General features: G+C 45.1%; 2 pseudogenes; one reads left to right on the top strand and one right to left on the bottom strand.

The window, feature by feature from the left end:
• Positions 1 to 10,081: 10,081 nt before the first annotated feature.
• On the bottom strand, positions 10,082 to 13,603 carry LOC100989513 (E3 ubiquitin-protein ligase RING2-like; annotated as a pseudogene).
• Positions 13,604 to 14,538: 935 nt separating this feature from the next.
• Positions 14,539 to 17,748, top strand: LOC129393108 (large ribosomal subunit protein eL33-like; annotated as a pseudogene).
• The last annotated feature ends 2,738 nt before the right edge of the window (positions 17,749 to 20,486 follow it).

Below are 20,486 nucleotides of genomic sequence, written 5' to 3'. Positions count from 1 at the left end.
GAGTCCCGGCTCTGCCACTTACTGAAAATGTACATTGTAGCAGATTACTTAACTTTATTCTGCCTCTGTTGCTCATTTGTAAAATACAGTCATTGTGAGTTTTGAATAAGTCATCATTTCCTTCCCTTCTTCTTCTTATACTACCAGAGTGTTAGTCTTTGCAAACCCAAATATTTAAAGAGACTGCTATTTTTATTTGCTTTTATCACAATGTTCCTAACTTGGGTAAATCAACATGATGCAATAAGATCAAGACCTCTTTGGTCTTTTACTGGGCTGAAATCTTGTAATAAATGCTCACAAGATATCAATCAAATGGCAAAAACTATATCGTTCAAAAGATGTGAGTATTATAAATCCAGAGTAATGTCTGGTACATAATAAGAGAATTGGGGGGTATTTTAGCCACCCCCTAATCTCTGATACATATCTTTATATTAAATATCATGGATGGGCAGCCTCAAGCTGATTTGATGCCAGTCCCCTAGGTATTGAGCAAGTTGTGTAACCTCCGCAAACTCCTCCTGCAAGATCCAGGTCAGGAGCAGCCACTCAGACCCTAGGCTGAGCACGAATGCTAGAGGTTGGACCATTAGGAAGAAACAAGCCAGCACCTAGGCATCCTTTTACACAGGTTTTCAAAAAGACCCACTTACACACCTATCTGCCGGGGAGGTTCTGCTTTTCTTTTTTATTTTTATTTTTATTTATTTATTTATTTTGAGACGGAGTCTCACTCTGTCGCCCAGGCTGGAGTGCAGTGGCGCGATCTTGGCTCACTGCAAGCTCCGCCTCCCGGGTTCACGCCATTCTCCTGCCTCAGCCTCCCAAGTAGCTGGGAATACAGGCGCCTGCACTGCGCCCGGCTAATTTTTTTTTGTATTTTTAGTAGAGACGGGGTTTCACCGCGGTCTCGATCTCCTGACCTCGTAATCCGCCCGCCTCAGCCTTCCAAAGTGCTGGGATTACAGGCTTGAGCCACCACGCCGGGCCTTTTTTTTTTTTGAAACAGAGTCTCACTCTGTCGCCCAGGCTGGAGTGCAGTGGGGCGGTTTCTGCTCACTGCAAGCTCCGCCTCCCGGGTTCACTCCATTCTCCTGCCTCAACCTCCCAAGTAGCTGGGATTACAGATGCCCGCGACCACGCCCGGCTAATTTTTTTTGTATTTTTAGTAGAGACGGGGTTTCACCGTGTTAGCCAGGATGGTCTCGACCTCCTGACCTCGTGATCCGCCCGCCTTGGCCTCCCAAAGTGCTGGGATTACAGGTGTGAGCTACTGCGCCCTGCCTTTTTGTTTTGTTTTGTTTTGTTTTTCTGAGACTGAGTTTTGCTCTTGTTGCCCAGGCTGGAGTGCAATGGCCCAATCTCAGCTCACTGCAACCTCCGCCTCCTGGGTTCAAGTGATTCTCCTGCCTCAGCCTCCAGAGTAGCTGGGATTACAGGCATGTGCCACCATGCCCAGCTAATTTTGTATTTTTAGTAGAGATGGAGTTTCTCCATGTTGGTCAGGCTGGTCTTGAACTACAGACCTCAGGTGATCTGCCCACCTCAGCCTCCCAAAGTACTCAGATTACAAGCATGAGCCACCACACCTGGCCTGGGGTTGTAGTTTTCTAGCTTCTGTATTTACAGATAGGTCAAGAAGAAAGTTGGGACTCTTAAGTCAGAATAAGTTAATATGGTTATACATTTAAATGCTAATAATTCAATCATTTTAAAAAGGAGAGATTGATCAGGCATAGTGGCTCATGCCTGTAATCCCAACACTTTGAGAGTTTGAGGCAGGACCGCTGCTGGATACCAGGAGTTGGAGACCAGCCTGGGCAATATAGCAAGACCTCATCTCTACAAAAAAGAAAAAATTGGCTTGGTGCGGTGGCTCATGCCTGTAATCCCATCACTTTGGGAGGCCAAGGTGGGTGGATTGCCTGAGGTCAGGAAGTCAAGGCCAGCCTGGCCAAGATGGCTAAACCCTGTCTCTACTAAAAAATACAAAAAATAGCTAGGCATGGTGGTGGGTGCCTGTAATCCGAGCTGCTCGGGAGGCTGAGGCAAGAGAATTGCTTGAACCTAGGAGGTGGAGATTGCAGTGAGCCGAGATCGCGCCACTGTACTCCAGCCTGGGCATCAACAGTGGAACTCCGTCTCAAAAAAAAAAAAAAGAAAGAAAAAAAGAAAAGGGCCAGGCGCGGTGGCTCACGCCTGTAATCCCGGCACTTTGGGAGGCCGAGGTGGGTGGATCACGAGGTCAGGAGATGGAGACCATCCTTGCTAACACAGTGAAACCTTGTCTCTATTAAAAATACAAAAAGCCGGGCATGGTGGCAGGCACCTGTAGTCCCACCTACTCAGGAGGCTGAGGCAGGAGAATGGTGTGAACCCAGGAGGCGGAGCTTGCAGTGAGCTGAGATAGTGCCACTGAACTCCAGCCTGAGCGACAGAGTGAGACTCTGTCTCAAAAAAAGAAAAAATTAGCAAGACTTGGTGACATGCACCTGTCGTCTCAGCTACTTGGGAGGCTGAGGTGGAGGATCACTTGAGCTCAGGAGTTCAAGGGTGCAGTGAGCTATGATTGTACCACTGCACTCTAGCCTGGGCAACAGAGTGAGACTCTGTCTCTTAAAAAAAAAAAAATAGGCTAGGCATGGTGGCTCATGCCTGTAATCCTAGCACTTTGGGAGGCCAAGGCAGGCAAATTACCTGAGGTCAGGAGTTCGAAACCTCATCTCTACTAAAAATACAAAAAATAGCCGGGTGTGGTGGCACACACCTATAATCCCAGCTACTCGGGAGGCTGAGACAGGAGAATTGCTTGAACCCGGGAGGCGGAGGTTGCAGTGAGCCGAGATCGCACCACTGCCCTCCAGCCTGGGTGACAGAGAAGAGACTCCGTCTCAAAAAAAAGAAAAAAAAAATAGATAAAATTAAGTTGGGTTTTCTTTTTTGAGATGGAGTCTCACTCTGTCTCCCAGGCTGGAATGCAGTGGTGTGATCTTGGCTCACTGCAACCTCCGCCTCCCAGGTTCAAGCAATTCTGTGTCAGCACCCCCTAGTAGCTGGGATTACAGGCACTTGCCACCACACCCAGCTATATTTTGTACTTTTGGTAGAGACGGGGTTTCAACATATTGGCCAGGCTGGTCTCGAACTCATGACCTCAGGTGATCCGCCTGCCTCGGCCTCCTAACATGCTGGGATTACAGGCATGAGCCACCACACCCGGCCAAAATTAAGTTTTAAAATATATATAATTAAGCCTAATATTAGTGGGGGGAGGGGATCACGGTGGAGGAATACACTCCCGAAAAATTTTTTAAAACAAAAATATTGAAAGGAACAGTTGTGAGTTGGTAGCCAAATTTCTTAAGGTGTTGCTTAGTTAGGCAAGGCTTAAAAAAGACAAATAAAAATTTAACAATGAAGATACTACATGAGAGGTCACATAGATGGCACACCCTGCCCTCTATGCCTAAATTCTCATATGAGTTGCATTTCCACCTTTCTGGCTCTTCGAGCAGCGACTTGGTGGTTGGCAAGAACAAGCTCCTTATGAAAGGCAGCAAAAAGGGAGCCAAGAAGAAGGTATTCAATCCGTCTTCTAAGAAAGATTGGTATGATGTGGAAGCACCTGCTATGTTCAGTGTAAGAAATATTGGGAAATACTAGGCAGCAGGACTCCAGAAAAGAAAATTGTCTCTGTTTGCTCAAGGGTCATTTGTTTGAAGTGAGCCTTGCTGAATGATGAAGTTGCATTTAGAAAAGTCAAGCTTATTATCGAGGATGTTCAGAGCAAAAACGCCTAACTTGCATGGCATGGATCTTAGCAGTGACAAAATGTGTTCCATGGTGAAAAAAGGGCAATGATTGCAGCTCATGTTAATGTCAAGACTGCCAATGTCTTGCTTACCAAGACTACTACTATTTGCTTTGCCTATTCTGTGTTGGTAAAAAACACAACAGTCGGCCAGGCGCTGTGGCTCACACCTGTAATCCCAGCACTTTGTGAGGCTGAGACGGGCGGATCACCTGAGGTCAGGAGTTCGAGACCAGCCTGGCTAACGTGGTGAAACCCTGTCTCTACTGAAAAAAAAAAAAATTAGCTGGGTGTGCTGGCACATACCTGTTATCCCAGCTACTTGAGGGGCTGAGGCAGGAGAATTGCTTGAACGCAGGAGGCAGAGGTTGCAGTGAGCCAAGGTCGCACCACTGCACTCCAACCTGGGCAAGAGAGCAAGACTCCGTCTCAAAAAAAAAAAAAAAACCAGTCAGATACAGAAAACCTCTTACACTCATACCAACAAGTCTGCCAAGGAGATGACTGAAAACATGACCTGAGAGGTGCAGAAAAGTGACTTGAAAAGGTGGTCAATAAATTGATTCCAGATAGCATTGGAAAAGACAAAGAAAAGGCTTACCAGTCTATTTATCCTCTGCCTGATGTCCTGATTAGAAAAGTGAAAATGCATGCGGGGCGCAGTAGGTCACACCTGTAATCCCAGCACTTTGGGAGGCTGAGACGGGCGGATTACCAGGTCAGGATTTCGAGAGCAGCCTGACCAACATGGTGAAACCCCATCTCTACTAAAAATACAAAAATTAGCTAGGTGTGATGGCACGCCTGTAATCCCAGCTACGCAGGAGGCTGAAGCAGGAGAATCGCTTGAACCCAGGAGGCGGACATTGCAGTGAGCTGAGATAGCACCAGTGCACTCCAGCCTGGGCGACAGGGCAAGACTCCATCTCAAAAAAAAAATGCGGCCCAAGTTTGAATTGGGAAAATTCATTGAGCTTCATGGTCAAGGCAGTAGTTCTGGAAAAGCTCCTGGGGACAAGACAGGTGCTAAAGTTGAATGAGCTGATAGATATGAACCACCAATTCAAGTATCTGTTTAAAATTCAGACTTTTAGTAGTGATAAAAAGTCCTATTTGTAAACAAACAAACAAAAACCAGTTACTTGGCCGGGCACGGTGGCTCACGCCTGTAATCCCAGCACTTTGGGAGGCCGAGGCAGGCAGATCACCTGAGGTCAGGAGTTCAAGACCAGCTTGGCCAAGATGGTGAAACCTCGTCTCTACTAAAAATACAAAAATTAGCCAGGCGTGGTGGCAAGCGTCTTTAGTCCCAGCTATTAGGGAGGCTGAGACAGGAGAATGCTTGAACCTGGGAGGCAGAGGTTGCAGTGAGCCAAGATAGTGCCACTGCACTCCAGCCTGGGCAATAGAGTGAGACTCCGTCTAAAACAAAACAAAACAAAAAACAGTTACTTGATATTAGTAAAATGCAATGAAGACCCTTACTGCTACTTACAGGTGAATGATCAAAGGTCATTCCTGAGATTTGAGTCTAACAAATGGGAGGGTTTTGGCCGCCATAATGGAAACAGGGCTGTCCGTGAAGAGTGGGTCCAGGGTGTAGGAAGCTGACTAGCTCCAGAAAGGTGAGCTTGGGGGTTGGTGGGAGCATCGAAGGGGAAGGACAGAGCAGGCCATTTGCTACTGTGTGGTGGAGGTCAGAGGTCAGGTTGAGGGATCTGAGCTCCAGAGCTATCTCCAGGGGTGGGGTGAGGGGAAGTGAGTTAGCATACAGTGTTCAAGCAGGCTGTTTGGGAAAGGATTCAACCACACAGATCCAACCAAACCTTGAGGGTCACCTATACTTGAGGGGCGAGAGCAAAGCTCCTTAAGGAAGCAAAGAAGTCTTGAGAGAGAGGAGGCAGGGCAGCATAGAGTCCTGGAGACCAAAGAGGAGAAAATGTCATAAATGGGGTGGGGACACTGTGACCAGACAACCCGGTGAGGTCAGAGGGAAGGGAAACAGGAAAAGACTGCATGGAATGTGTGCCCAGGAGATCCCTGTGACCTCTGAGGTAACAATTAACCTCAGGTCAGCCCGTTTGTGCAAGGCTACAGAGTGAATGACAAGGAAGGAATGCACCCGATTCCAATCACTGCTTAAGATGGCCAGTGATTAAAGATGGGAGGAAATCCCACGGTGGCTCAAGGGAACAGGAACAAGTTTTTGGAATGGTCAGACTTTGACCCCCCTTGTGGCATTGGGCAAAACACTTAAGTGGGTCACCTCCCTGAGGCCTTTCCCTTCCACATGGAGTTTCCTGGCTTTGCTGGCCATGATGGTGTAATCCAGCACTGCCTGGACAGAGCTTTACACCAACAGGTATCAGAGTCAATTCCAAAGTTCACTCAGTGGCCAGCTTGTGAAAAGAGCAAATAAACCATGGGTGTTTTATCTCAAATGCCATTATCTCTGCAAAAATGACCTCTGGAATAGCACATAGAACATCCTCTATGCATTTTAGAAAGTGAGTGCATTGGATATAAAGACACTGCAATGGCCAGGCACAGTGGCTGACACCTGTAATCCCACCACTTTAGGAGGCCGAGGTGGGTAGATCACTTGAGGTCAGGAGTTCGAGACCAGCCTGGCCAATATGGTGAAACCCCTGTCTCTACAAAAATACAAAAAATTAGCTGGGCATGCTGGCGGGTGTCCTTAATCTCAGCTACTCAGGAGGCTGAGATGGGAGAATTGCTCGAAACCGGGAGGCAGAGGTTGCAGTGAGCCAAGATCGTGCCATTGCATTCCAGCCTGGGCAACATAGCAAGACTCCATCTCAAAAAAAAAAAAAAAGATACTGCAAGAAGACGAACAACTCATCCATACATTTGAAAATATTGAAGCCCAGACACATACAGCCTTCACAAAAAATGAAGAGGAAAAAAGCCAAGTAGAGTCAAGATGAAACGTATGCATGGGAGAAAAGAAGTAATTTTCCTTTACTCATCTTAGGGTCTCCAGCTGAGTCCCTGTAAACTAGTCTGGCAAAAGACAGATTAGCATGAGTAAAGCAAACAAGTTCACTAACTTGTGCATCTTGCATGTATACGTGGAAACACCCATATGAGTAACCCCAAGGGCTGGTTAGAACTGGGACTAATATAACATCTCAGACTAAACAGAAGAAAAGGAGTTTTGGGTTTCTGGGAATGGGGAGGCAAGTAGTGGGGAGATGACCAGAGAAAGTATAGTAAACAATGCTTGTTTAGTAAGATTTGTTCTGCAGATTTGAGTCAGTGCCTTTCCAATGGACAAGATTTGTTAAGAGTCTTCCTCTGGCTGGGTGCGGTGGCTCACGCCTGTAATCCCAGCACTTTGGGAGGCTGAGGCGGGCAGATCACGAGGTCAGGAGATCGAGACCATCCTGGCTAACACAGTGAAACCCCGTCTCTACTAAAATACAAAAAATTAGCCGGATGTGGTGGCGGGCGCCTGTAGTCCCAGCTACTCGGGATCCTGAGGCAGAAAAATGGCGTGAACCTGGGAGGTGGAGCTTGCAGTGAGCCGAGATCGCGCCACTGCACTCCAGCCTGGGTGACAGAGCAAGGCTCTGTCTCAAAAAAAAGAAAAGCAGCAGCTCCCAAGAAGAGGAACAGACTCAGTCAGTTTCCAAAGGTCACTCTTTCATGCCGGGTGCAGTGGCTCACGCCTGTAATCCTAGCATTTTGGGAGGCTGACACAGGCAGATCACCTGAGGTCAGGAGGTTGATACCAGCCTGGCCAACATGGTGAAACCCTGTCTCTACTAAAAATACAAAAATCAGCTGGGCGTCGTGGCACGCACCTGTAGTCCCAGCTACTCGGGAGGCTGGGGCAGGAAAATCGCTTGAACCTGGGAGGCAGAGGTTGCAGTGAGCCTAGACCATGCCATTGCAGTCCAGCCTGGGCAACAAGAGCAAAACTCCATCTCAAAAAAAATAATAATAATATTTGTAAGCCGGGCCCAGTGGCTCAAGCCTGTAATCCCAACACTTTGGGGAGTCCATAGCAGGCAGATAGGTTGAGCCCAGGAGTTTAAGACCAGTCTGGGCAACATGGCAAAACCCTGTCTCTATTAAAAAAAAAAGAAAGAAAGAAAAAAAAAAGCATTTGTGACTAGATAGCCTTTTCTCAAAGGTGGTTGCCCAGCCTCCTGAGTAGCTGGGACTATAGGTGCTTGGCACCATGATGGCTATTTTTATTTTATTTTATTTTTATTATTATTATTGAAATGGAGTCTTGCTCTGTCGCGCAGGCTGGAGTGCTGTGGCGCAATCTCGGCCCACTGCAACCTCCACCTCCAGGGTTCAAGTGATTCTCCTGCCTCTGCCTCCAGAGTAGCTGGGATTACAGGCGCCTGCCACCACACCCGGCTACTTTTTCTATTTTTAGTAGAGATGGGGTTTCACCATGTTGGCCTCGGCCTCCCAAAGTGCTGAGATTACAAGCATGAGCCACCGCGCCCAGCCTTATTATTATAATTATATTAATATTATATTTTAATTATATTAATGTTGTATTAATATTACATTGTATTTATGTTGTATTTATATATAAATATTATATTTAACAATATAAAATATACATTATGTATTTTATTATTTTATTATAAAATAAAAAATAGCCGGCATGGTGGCAGGCACCTGTAGTCCCAGCTACTCAGGAGCCTGAGGCAAAAGGATTGCTTGAGCCCAAAAGTTGGAGGCTGCAATGAGCTACAAGCACATGTCACTGCACTGCAGCATGGGTGAGAGTGAGACCTGTCTGTAACAACAAAAAAAAGTTTTATAGCTCCCCTCTATATGAGACGGGGGTTTGTGGACTGGAGTTTTGTTAATTTATTTACCTACACTTTATTTTAACATATATAAAAGTGCTTAGAACAGTGAATGCCTAGTGCATGTAAATACTATCAACTCTTATTATTATTCCCCTCTTCTACCTAGTAGAATTCTTTTAGTTTTGCCCTTGGCAATCGCGTTCCCAAACAGTATCCCTCAATTGCTGTTCCAGCTGAGGCACTCGGAAGGATAGCTTGTTTCTGTGTTTTGGGGAGAAGTGGGGAGAGGGGAGAAGCCTTTGGTCTGATACAGGAAATCCCACCTGAATGCTGCCATCTAATGGTCACATTAAAAAATTACAAACTAATCCAGTGTTTTCCCTCAGCAAAGAGCATTTTTTAAAATACTTGAAGACTGTATTTTACTCCCAATTTAATTTTTCTTTCTTCAGCAAAATCTGTTCATGAACCAAGTTCTCATGGAATGTAAGATTTTGTTTGATTCTTTCCAGGACCAGAAATTCCAAAATTATGGGGGGAAAATGGGAAAAAAAATTACATTGCATGACAATGGACATTAAGTTCATAAAGAACTTCTTTTTAAAATGAGATATTATGAAAGAAATACCATGAAAAGAATAATCCTATGAGAACTGTTTTTAAGGACAGTAAATTTGAGCCTTGGGTCTTCATGATGGTACTACAGTTTATATAGAAAACTATGAATATACAAGACTCCGGGGGAAAAAAAAGTCGGAATACATAATATTTAACATTGTGTATGACTAAAAATCTTTTGAGGGGAGCGGGAAAAGGACAGCCAACTGAATCTTTAAGAATACAGAAACTATGAAAAATTCCTGGGTCAAAGGATGCTCCAAGTGGAACCACACTTTGTGGGGGGGGGGGGGAGAACCCACAAGAAACTTCAGGTATTTTTTTTTAAAGAAAAGAAAACAGTACTGAATAATTGCAGTCCCTTCCAAAAAGGAAATCTTAAGTTAAGGGGAAAAGATTTGAATAGCGTAAACGAGTCTGGCTCAGAAAGAAAACTGAACAACATATCCAAGATCTGTCCATAAAAGTAATGCCAGTCATCTTTATTTTTATTTATTTATTTATTTATTTTGAGACGGAGTCTCGCTCTGTCGCCCAGGCTGGAGTGCAGTAGCGCGATCTCAGCTCACTGCAAGCTCCACCTCCCGTGTTCACGCCATTCTCCTGCCTCAGCCTCCCGAGTAGCTGGGACTACAGGTGCCTGCCAATGTGCCCGGCTAATTTTTTGTATTTTTAGTAGAGACGAGGTTTCACGGTGGTCTCGATCTCTTGACCTTGTGATCCGCCCGCCTCGGCCTCCCAAAGTGCTGGGATTACAGGCGTGAGCCACCGTGCCCAGCTGGTACATCTTTAATATTAAAGAAATGCACTATAAAAAAGTTCAGTCTCAGAATTGGTTTTTAAAAGCTCATTTGTGCTCCCTTGTATGTGCATAGTAAAGTTCCATGGGTTTGTTCACTTTCTAGTATTTCTCACTGACCAATTCCAAAGAAAAAGAGCAATTTAATACAGTGAACTGGCCACTGGCTGTTACTATATAAGTGGTATACTGCTTCTCACTGGCTGTATCAAGGCTCATCTGGTTTGATTCACCTTTGCTTCAAAGTTCTTCTAAAACTAACCTCACAGCCAGATACTTGGATAAGTAATCAACAGTGGTGTTACCAGAAGTCTTTATGTATCTTGTCTGTGCACTGTCATCTTTTTCCATAAGTGTGGGAGGAGGCCTGAATATTAATTCGATTTCACTAGCGCCATCCATTACTGGATCAATTTCCATTGCTGCATTGTTGTTATCAAGCTCAAGCCCAGAATCATCAGTTGTTTTGGTTCATTTGTTACTAGGGCCTGCTTCCTGATTGCTATGTGTGGAGGCATTACTACAGTGTGAACTGTCACCGTTATCTTCTGCTCCACTACCATTTTCAATCTATTGTTTCTTGCCTCGCTGCAGTTATCTTCAGTCCTTCTTCAGTGCTGTGACTGAGTGCTTGCTGATTATTGTGCTTGCTGATCCTGACTAATACTCTCTCTTGATGAGCTTCATATTCATCACGACTTGGATAAATTTTGCTGATGAGTGCATCAAACTTTGGGTCTGGCCTTGGTGATCTTTTGGAAACCAGTTTTTTCCAACAGGTAAGATATTCTTTGTTGCCACTTCTAAGGGCTATGATGTTGCACTCTGCACAGAAACGATGTAAAGACTCCTTTGTAGTCATGGTGTTCTTCAACATATCCAAACAAATTGGGCACATTAAATCACTGTGCAGACTTCGAGGTGAAACCACAATTTCTAAGCCATCTGTTATTGCCTTCTGTAAGAGAGTCACTGAGGTGTTCATTGTAACTCATATAAACTGAGTTCCCATGTTTTGCTTAATGGTTGAGTTCCTTTTGTCTGCACAGCCTGAGACATTGAGGCTCCCGCCCCAGCCAGGGGCTCACTGGCCATGCAGGAGCGAGACTCGGGTAATCGGCTGCCGCGGCAGCTGGCGCCGCCTTTCAATATAGCGAGCCGCAAAGAGCATTTTAACACAAGCCTCCAGGGTTCCCGGACACCCCACTCTGTCCCCACGGATACCAAAATCTGCGCGTATCCGCGCATGTTCAAGTCCCTAATATATTCTGGTGCATATACTATGGTGTCAAATTTGTATGTAACCTACGCACATCCTTCCGAATATTCTAAATCTCTAGGTTATTTATAATACCTTAATACAATGTAAGTGCTATTTAAATGGCTGTTATACTGTGTTTTTTATTTGTATAATTTTTATTGTTGTATTATTGCTTTTTATTATTTGTTTTTTTCTGAACATTTTTGATCTGCAGTTGGTTGGATCTAGGATGTAAACTGCAAGTGTGGCAGGCCGACTGCACTGTTTTGTTACTAGAGGGAGTGAGAACACACCTGTGGACTTGAGCACCTTCCATTCACCAGTTGCTCCATGGGCATACTCTAATTCAGGTCTCCCCACAACCCTCTGAGTTAATATTTCTCTCCCCATTTTAAAGATGAGAAAATAAAGCCTAGACAGTTTAACTTGGCTTCTGTTTTGAAACTAGCAGAGAGATGAATTAGGCTTTGTATCCATGTCTATCAGCTTCAACCTTCATGCTTTTTCTTCTGTACCCCAGTGCCTGTTAAATTTTGGAAATCCCAGAAACAGCCCAAAAACTTGGGTTAATCTCCTTAGAGATTTTGACAATGTCCTTTGAGAACCACTGCACTACAGAAACACAAAACCCTTTGCATATTGTCATTGAATAAATTGTACCATTGAGACCTGAACCAAGAGTTTTAGATATGTAAGTTAGAAACAGTAGAGACTAGGTGTAGTCGGTGCTAAAGTAATTGTGGTTTTTGACATTGAAAGTAGTGGCAGCTGGGTGCAGTGGCTCACGCCTGTAATCCCAGCACTTTGGGAGGCCGAGGTGGGCGGATCATCTGAGGTCAAGTTCGAGACCAGCCTGACCAACATGGAGAAACCCCCTCTCTACTAAAAATACAAAATTAGCTGGGCGTGGTGGCAGATGCCTGTAATCCCATCTACACGGGAGGCTGAGGCAGGAGAATCACTTGAGCCAGGGAGGCAGCGGTTGCAGTGAGCGGAGATCGCACCACTGCACTCCAGCCTGACGACAGAGCGCGACTTTGTCTCAAAAAAAAAAAAAAAAATTTTAGCCAGGTGTGGTGGCAGGCGCCTATAATTCCAGCTACTTGGGAGGCTGAGGCAGGAGAATCTCTCGAACCCGGGAGACTGAGGTTATAGTGAGCTGAGATTGCACCATTGCACTCCAGCCTGGGTGACAAGAGCAAAACTCCAACTCAAAACAAAAACAAAAACAAACAAACAAAAAAATCTAATTTTAAAATAAGCTTGCTCTCAATGGTATTTTTTTTAAGGGGTAAAGAAAAGGAAACTAAAAAAATAACAAAAATCTCGAAGCTCCAGTCAATCTAAAGTCCAATAACCTCTCTCTCTGTTTTTTTTTTTTTTTTTTTTGAAACAGGGCTTTGCTTTGTTGCCCAGGCTGGAGTACAGCAATACAATTCTGGCTCACCACAACCTCTGCCTCCAGGGCTCAAGCAACCCTCCTACCTCAGTCTCTGGAGTAGCTGGGACTACAGGCACACACCACCACACCCGGATAATTTTTGTTTTTGAGATGGAGTCTCACTCTGTTGTCCAGGCTGGAGTGCAGTGGAGCGATCTTGGCTCACCTCTGCCTCCCAAGTTCTGCCTCAGCCTCCAGAGTAGCTGGGATTACAGGCATGCACCATTACGCCTAGCTAATTTTTGTATTTTTAGTAGAGATGGGGTTTCACCATGTTGGCCAGGTTGGTCTTGAACTCCTGAGCTCAAGTGATCTGCCCACCTCGGCCTCCCAAAGTGCTAGGATTACAGGCGTGAGCCACCACTCTGGGCCACATGTTATCATCTTTTATTTAACCAGACTCAATATGGACATGTAGTTTATTTCAGATTTTTACCAATACAAGATAATGCAGGAGTAAACAGCTGCATACATAAACCTAACACAGATTTCTGTGTTCACATTCAGAGAAAAACAGCAGTGAAACAAAAAGTGGCTTTAATCAAAACGGTCTTGAAGAAAACCAAGCATACAGGAAAAGACTTAAGAGGAAAATAACAAATAATCAAGCAGACTAAGCAGGGCCAGGCTTAGGTGGTGGGAGGTGGAGTTTGCAGTGAGCCAATATCACGCCACTGCACTCCAGCCTGAGTGACAGAGCGAGACTCTGTGTCAGAAAAAAAAGTAGACTAAGCAGTAAAGTTGCCCAATAATTAATCCTCTTGCCCTAAATGTTCCAATTAAAGTTACATTGACAGAAATTGTTTACTCAGAGACTGGGCTCTGGCTCTTCCTGTGTGCCATTATGGCAAAGTTGGAAGGAATCAGGATGTAATACAAGAATGGCAAGCTCTCTTACTCTGTTTTGTGTTGTTATAACAGAATGCCACCGACTGGTAATTTATTTTAAAAAGAAATTTATTTATCACAGTTCTGGAGGCTGGAAAGTTTAATATCAAGGTGCCAGAATTTCGTGAGGGCCTTGTTGGATGGGCAAGAGATGGGAAGAGGAAGCGGTCTCAACTCTTTCTTTTTTTTTTTGAGATGGAGTGTCTCTCTGTTGCCCAGGCTGGAGTGCAGAGGCACAATCTCGGCTCACTGCAACCTCTTCTTCCCGAGTTCAAGCAATTCTCCTGTCTCAGCCTCCCTAGTAGCTGGGACTACAGACACATGCCACCATGCCTGGCTCTTTTGTATTTTCAGTAGAGACAGGGGTTTCACCATATTGGTCAGGCTGGTCTCGATCTCATGACCTCAGGTGATCCACCCGCCTCGGCCTCCCAAAGTACTGGGATTATAGGCATGAGCCACTGCGCCCGGCCCCAACTCATTTTTTTTTTTATCAGAAACCCACCTCCATGATAACTAACCCACTCCAGAGATAATGGCATTAATCCATTCATGAGAGTACAGCCCTCATGACATAATCACCTCTTATAGGCCCCAATTCTCAACACTGCCGGGCAAAGGAAATGATCAGAAATCCAAGTAATGTTTCCAGACAGGCTCGCAAATCTTAGGCAGAGCTAAGATTGAGGTGAAGCAGAGAGGCTAAACTAGACACGGTAGCCTGTAAAGTCTGGGCTGTGCAGTTGGGTAGATCAGCGTTGGAGTCTCAGATCTGCCAATTATAGGAATTATTAACTTGGGCCAGACATTTAAATTCCTTGACCTTCATTTTTCCACATTTCCTCATCTTAAAATGCAGAATGATAATGAATCTTCCTCAAAGTTGTTAGAAGGATTAAATGTGATATGGGATAGCTTCCATGCAGAGTAAAGTGGACGGCGTGGAGTGGCTGTTCAGTAACTGACAGCTATTAACCAGGAAACACAGTTTTATCTAATTAGGGTAGAAGAGGCACTGTGGTTTGGCCTCAGAGGCTGAAACTAGATAGACCTCAATCCCGAAGCTCACAAAGGGGATGCAGGTGACAGTGGTGAGGGTCAGACCATGGGAAGCTAGGTCTCAGAAACCAGGGTGACCCATGAGGCCCATGAAGGGTGAGGGGACACAGGGGAGCAAAGCCATGAGTTGAGTCCAAAAAGTAGGTCCTCAACAGAAACTCCTCTAATTCCTTTGATTCCCCTAAAAAGCCCCTAGACCTGTACAGCTTTTACTTAGCTCCTTTGGTAGGCATTTCCCTCTCTCCTCCAACTATGTTTGCCTAGGTTATGTTTCATGTTGACCAAACTTTCAATGTTTACTTTCTGCTTCCTGAATAGTATAGTCTTATTCCAGAAAGAGAATATAAGTCTTTTGTTTTCCTGGGAGGAGTGAGAGGAATCTAAATTCCTTCAGAAAAATATGGCAGCTCTCTTGATCATCTCATCATATCAAATTTATCCCCACACTCCCAGGATCCTACCTTTTCATTTACTTTATTTTATTTTTAAGACGGAGTTTCGCTCTTGTCGCCTGGGCTGGAGTGCAATGACACGATCTTGGCTCACTGCAATCTCTGCCTCCCGGGTTCAAGCGATTCTCCTGCCTTAGCCTCCCAAGTAGCTGGGACTACAGGCATGCGCCACCATGCCCGGCTAATTTTTATATTTTTAGTAGAGATGGGGTTTCACCATCTTGACCAGGCTGATCTCGAACTCCTGACCTCGTGATCCACCCGCCTCGTGATCCACCCACCTCGGCCTCCCAAAGTGCTGGGATTACAGGGGTGAGCCACTGCGCCTGGCCTACTTTATTTTATTTTGAAATAGGGTCTCCTTCCATCACCCAGGCTGGAGTGCAGTGGCACAATCATGGCTCACTGCAGCCTCAACCTCCCATGCTGAAGTGATCCTCCCACCTCAGCCTCCTGGGTAGCTGGGACTGCAGGCACACACCACCACGCCTGGCTAATATTTTTTATTTTTATTTTTGTAGAGACAGGGTCTCCCTATGTTGCGCAGCCTAGTCTCAAACTCATGGACTCAGGCAATCTTCCCACCTCAGCCTCCCCAGCTGTTAGGATTACAGTCATGAGCCACCACACCCAGCCTGATGCTACCTTTTAAATGCTTTGTGAATCTATACACTTCTTTAGACTTCACTATCATCACTATTATTCAAAATGCCTTCATCTTTTGCTAGACTCTCTGTCATCTCACTGGAGTCTTCATTTCCACTTGTGCCCATGCCCATTCTCCATTTTCAGCTAAGTAATACTGCATTATAAAACCCAACATTTGGCCGGGCATAGTGGCTCACACCTGTAATCCCAGCACTTTGGGAGGCCGAGGCAGGTGGATCACTTGAGGTCAGGAGTTCGAGACCAGCCTGATCAACGTGGAGAAACCCCGCTTCTACTAAAAATACAAAATTAGCCTGGCATGGTGGCGCATGACTGTAATCCCAGCTACTTGGGAGGCTGAAGCAGGAGAATCGCTTGAACCCAGGAGGAGGAGGTTGCAGTGAGCCAAGACCGCACCATTGTACTCCAGTCTGGGCAACAAGAGCGAAACTCCATCTCAAACAAAACAAAACAAACAAAAAAACATAATTTGAGCACATCTCCCCCTGGCTTAAAAAATTTCTAATAATTCTGTTCCCACCATCTTGGTTCCTGTGGAGGCCTGCTGGGAATAGGAACAGGACTTCTAAAAGGAACTATGTCTGGAGAGCCGTGGTCCAAGGCCATTTTTGCCAGCTATAAGCAGGGTCTCCGGAACCAAAGGGAGTAGACTGCTCTTCTTAAAATTGAAGATGTTTATGCCCATGATGAAACAGAAGTCTATTTGGGCAAGAGATGTGCTTATGTACACAAAGCAAAGAACAACACAGTGACGTCTGGCAGCAAACCAAACAAAACCAGAGTAATCTGGGTAAAGGTAACTTGGGCCCACGGAAACAGTGGCCTGATTCGTGGCAAATTCTGAAGCAATCTTCCTGCTAAGGCTATTGGACACAGATCCAAGTGATGCTGGACCCCTCAAGGATTTAAACTAATGAAAAGTCAATAAATAAATGTGGATTTGTGCTCTTGTATTTTATTTTATTTTATTTTTTTGAGACGGAGTCTCACTCTGTCACCCAGGCTGGAGTGCAGTAGTGTGATCTCAGCTCACTGCAACCTCTGCCTCCCGGATTCAAGCAATTCTCCTGCCTCAACCTCCCGAGTAGCTGGGATTACAGGCGCGCGCCACCATGCCTGGCTAATTTTTTTTGTATTTTTAGTAGAGACGTTGTTTCACCATGCTGGTCAGGCTGGTCTCCAACTCCTGACCTCGTGATCCACCTGCCTCGGCCTCACAAAGTGCTGGGATTATAGGCATAAGCTACCACACTTGGCCTGTGCTCTTGTATTTTTAAGTGGATTAAAAAACTTACTACCTTAAAAAAAATTTCTAATTGTTCTATTATCAGGATGATGTCGCAATTCTTTTTCTTTTTCCTTTTTTTTTTTTGAGAGGGAGTCTCGCTCTGTCACCCAGGCTGGAGTGCAGTGGTGCGATCTCAGCTCACTGTAACCTCTGCCTCCTGGGTTCAAGCAACTTTCCTGTCTCAGCCTCCTGAGTAGCTGGGACTACAGGCATGAGCCACCATGCCTGGCTAATTTTTTTGTACTTTTAGTAGAGACAGGGTTTCACCATATTGGTCAGGCTAGTCTCGGACTCCTGACCTCAGGTGAACCGCCCACCTGGCCCTCCCAAAGTGCTGGGATTACAGGCATCAGCCACTGTGCCCGGCCAATGTCACAATTCTTTAACATTGCCCACGAAGTCCTATATGATGTGGCCAGACTCATCTTGGCAACTCTCCTCTTTGCTCAGAATGCTGCAACAGCACCAACCTTTTTCCAATTCCTGTAAGTTTTCGAACTCTGTTCAATCTCAGGACCTTTGCACATTACATTCCCTCTGCCCACAAGGCTCACTTCACAACTTTTCACCTAGCCAGTTCCTCCTTCAGTTCTCTCACTAATTTGTAACTTATTCATTGAAACCTACCCAAATCTTCCAAATTAGGTTGTCTTTCTGTTTTACACTTTTATAACACCCTGTACTTTGTCACAGCTGCACTTATGACAATTCTAATTAAATAACATTTGCTTGGCCATGTGTGGTGGCTCATGCCTATCACCTTAGGAGGCCCGGGTGGGTCACTTGAGCCCAGGAGGTCAAGGGTGCAGTGAGCCATGACTGGCACCACTGCACTCCAGACGGAGCAACAGAACCATACCCTTTCTTAAAAAGAAAAAAATAGGTTGCTTCATTATTCTCGAAAATCTAGCTCTTTAATTGACTTCATTATTCTTCATTATTATTCACTAATTATTGACTTCATTATTCTTCACTAATTGACTTCATTATTCTTCACTGTTCTTTAATTGGCTTCATTATTCTCGAAAATCTAGCTCTTTAATTGCTTCATAAGTCCAAGAACTTACGTTCAAAGGTATAAATCAAGCACACAGCACAGTTTAAGGCACACAGTGGGACCTGGTAAATAATGAATGTCCATAATTACCATATTGCATCGTCAATCATATCTATGTGTATATGCACATGTGAACACTAAAAGATACAAAACTAGAACAAAAAAAATTAGCTGATTTCCTGCATTCTCCCTGGAAGTTGGGGGTTGTTCTTTGCCTACTTAGCTAGTGGGAGAGGGACCCAACAGCTAAGAGACTAATTACAGTAAATCTTCTCCAAGTCTGACCCTGAAAAAAACAGCCTATCCATATAAAAAGAACTTGTCAACTAAAAAGGATAAGGAAAATCAGTCTGACTTTGGCTATCTCCCTATCAAAATTCAATTACCAACATGGTGAAACCCTGACTCTATTAAAAATTCAAAAATTAGCTGGGCATGGCGGCATGCGCCTGTAATTCCAGCTATTTAGGAGGCTGAGGCAGGAAAATCGCTTGAACCAGAGAGGCGGAGGTTGCAGTGAGCTGAGATTGCGCCACTGTCCTCCAGCCTGGGCCACAGAGCAAGACTCCATCTCAAAAAAAAAAAAAAAAAGATACAGGAACTTAGCCTTCAGTAATGTATCTTCAGATATAAAATAAACAGACTGAAGAAAATGAATGAAATGTCAAACATCTATTTCCAGTTATGATGGGCTGGTTTATTCAACCAATGTGCCCATTGATAATGACTAAAGGTGCTGAACAGGCCGGGCACAATGGCTCGCGCCTGTAATCCGAGCACTTTGGGAGGCCAAGGCGGGCGGATCACCTGAGGTCAGGAATTTAGGACTAGCCTAGCCAACACGGTGAAACGTCATGTCTACTGAAGATACAAAACTTAGCCAGGCGTGTTGGTGGGCACCTATAATCCCAGCTACTCGGGACACAGAGGCAGCATAATCACTTGAACCTGGGAGGCAGAGGTTGCAGTGAGCTGAGATTGCGCCACTGCACTCCAGACTGTGTGAGAGAGTGAGATTCCATCTCAAAACAAAACAAAACAAAAGAATAAAATAAAATAAAGAGACTGAATAAAATATAAGGCACATTTCCCAAAACATCGAGTTGCTGATAAGATAGTAAGAAATTATTAGGATAAAAGCTAAGAGAAGGTGAGAACCCAGAGAAGCAAATGGAACAGAGAAGCACAAAAGCTATTCTTGCCCTGAGGATATTTGCTAGTCAGGCAACATCTAGTTCTGTTTTTAGTAGCCTCACAGGGCATGGAAACAGCATCCAACGTCTAGGGCTTTCCACGGTAAAAATGCTACTAGGTGACCCTTCCCATATTAAGTTGGGACACCATAGGCTATGCCCTAAGAGTGAAGGTGGACCAGCATCTCAGAACACTGGGAAAGGTTGCTTTTGCATTGACTATAATGGGAGTGGGGAGGAGGCAAAGCAAAATTTTTAAAATCCCATCTTTGGCCGGGTGCGGTGGCTCATGCCTGTAATCCCAGCACTTTAGGAGGCCGAGGTGGGCGGATCATGAGGTCAGGAGTTCAAGACCAGCCTGGCCAACTAGTGAAACCCCATCTCTACTAAAAATACAAAAATTAGCTGAGCATGGTGGTGCATGCCTGTAGTCCCAGCTATTCGGGAGGCTGAGGCAACAGAATCGCTTGAACCTGGGAGGTTGCAGTGAGCTGAGATTGCACCATTGCACTCCAGATTGGCCAACAGAGTGAGACTTTGTCTCAATAAATAAATAAATAAATAAAATCCCGTCTTTGAGTAGATGTGGTCACTGGGCAGCTTTCGCCCAGGTTTGTAACCTGCATCTGCTTTGATCCAAAGAACTTCAACCCATGAAAGCTAGTCTCAGACTGAAAGGGCTTCAAGGCACCTAGCAGAAGCAAACAAAGATCTTCTCCAAATGAAGCCACAAGTACTTTTTCTCACAAATACTTTTTCAAGAACAAAAAGTAAACACACAAGGAAACAAGACACTGTGGGTGCACTGGCATGCACCTGTAGTCCCAGCTACTAGAGAAGCTAAAGAGGATCTCTTGAGTCCCAGGAGACTGAGTCCAGCTTGGGCAAAATGAAAAGACACCATGGATGTATACACAACATAAACATCAGAAAGAAACTTGAAAAAGGCTGGGCGTGGTGGCTCATGCCTGTAATCCCAGCACTTTGGGAGGCCGAGGCAGGTGGATCACCTGAGGTCAGGAGTTTGAGACCAGCCTGGCCAACATGGTGAAACCTGACCTCTACTAAATATACAAAAATTAGCCAGGTGTGGTGGCAGGCGCCTGTAATCCCAGCTACTTGAGAGGCAGAGGCAGGAGAATCAC

This window comes from Pan paniscus, chromosome 11 (assembly GCF_029289425.2).
Source record: "Pan paniscus chromosome 11, NHGRI_mPanPan1-v2.0_pri, whole genome shotgun sequence".
Lineage (NCBI taxonomy): Eukaryota > Metazoa > Chordata > Mammalia > Primates > Hominidae > Pan > Pan paniscus.
This window is presented reverse-complemented; position numbering and strand designations above follow the sequence as displayed.